Genomic DNA, 1,293 nt, shown 5'->3' with positions numbered 1-1,293 from the left:
AGAGAGAGAGAGAGAGAGAGAGAGAGAGAAAACGCAAAACGGGATTGGGTGTCAGTGTGGCAGGCTTTGATCGAAGTTTCTGGAAATCCCACCGTACCAGAACGCGAACAAAGAGAAGACAGTGTATCAGGCACTTAAACATGGACATCGTGGACCAAGGGTTCTTGCTTAACCTGGGTTCGACTGACCCCATCCACCCCCCTTCCCCCCCCCAATCGACTGAGCCCATCCCCCCACACCCTCTCAAGAACCCTAGGGGCTGGTTGATTTAGTCTCATGGGCTCAGTGGAATCGGGAGGTCAAGTGTATAAATGTGTGTGTATGTGTGTGTGTATGTGTGTGCGTGTGTGTGCATGTCTGTCTATCTGTCTGTTTCTTTCACTCCACTCGAAGGGTTTGGGGAATGCACGTATGAAACTTGAGAGGTTCATTACCTCCAGAAGATTAAGAAACATTACTCTAGATTCTAGACAACTAGCTGAAAGGTGAGTGGTTGGGGGGGTTGACGTCACATGATATTGTTATCGCTAAACCGTCGGAAATGACGTGCTACGTCATGCAAAACTGCTGGTAATGCGCTGTCTTTAAAAAATTGATAGTAAGAGTTTTACGGTACTGGCAACACAGTAAGGTAATAATATAAGTGCAGAAGATTAGATGTTTTACAAGAGAGTAACAAACACAAAAAAGAAAGAAGAGAGATAAGGACGATAGATGTTTGATAGGAAAGAAGAAGCAAACCACACCAGAGCACATGTAAACCAATGTGCAGTCTGAAATCTTGGTACAGATCAAGTACTTCATGGTAAGTCTACGTTTGGAGTCGGTACCTAATTCTGAGGTGGGTTTTTTATTATGACGTCGATGCAGGTACAGGTCAATCTCGGTGGGATTTCTTAGTTTTAGCAAACATTTTACGGTACTTGCCACACAGTAAGGTCGTAAGAATATAAGAACCGAAGATTAGAGGTGTTACCAGAAAGTATCAAACGTATTTTCATAAAATGAAGAAAAACGAAGGAGAAATTATAAGAACGATAGATGTTTGATGAAAAAGAAGGAGCAAATCACTCCAGAGCACCCGATGGGATTTTTTAAAACAAAATGTGGCTGAAGATGGGGATGATGACGATAGAAATGGGATTGGGAATAGTGATAATCATCTTAACTATTAAAAACAGCATACAAGACAGAGCCAACTTCATTCAAAGTTCTCATAAGTACACAATGTTAATATTCAAGCTCATTTTAAGTAAAATCTTGGTATTTTCATTCAGAATCCCCCCCCCCCCC

At 42.0% G+C, this 1,293-nt stretch overlaps 1 protein-coding gene across 1 annotated transcript in view; it reads right to left on the bottom strand.

Moving 5' to 3' along the window:
• LOC101862526 (grainyhead-like protein 1 homolog) overlaps positions 1 to 1,293 on the bottom strand; it is a gene marked incomplete at its 5' end in the record, with an annotated part of 11,976 nt that overhangs the window by 4,229 nt on the left and 6,454 nt on the right.

This window comes from Aplysia californica, unplaced genomic scaffold (assembly GCF_000002075.1).
Source record: "Aplysia californica isolate F4 #8 unplaced genomic scaffold, AplCal3.0 scaffold00494, whole genome shotgun sequence".
Classification (NCBI taxonomy): Eukaryota; Metazoa; Mollusca; class Gastropoda; order Aplysiida; family Aplysiidae; genus Aplysia; species Aplysia californica.
Note: the sequence above shows the minus strand (reverse complement) of the source record. Positions and strands in the feature narration are given on the sequence as shown.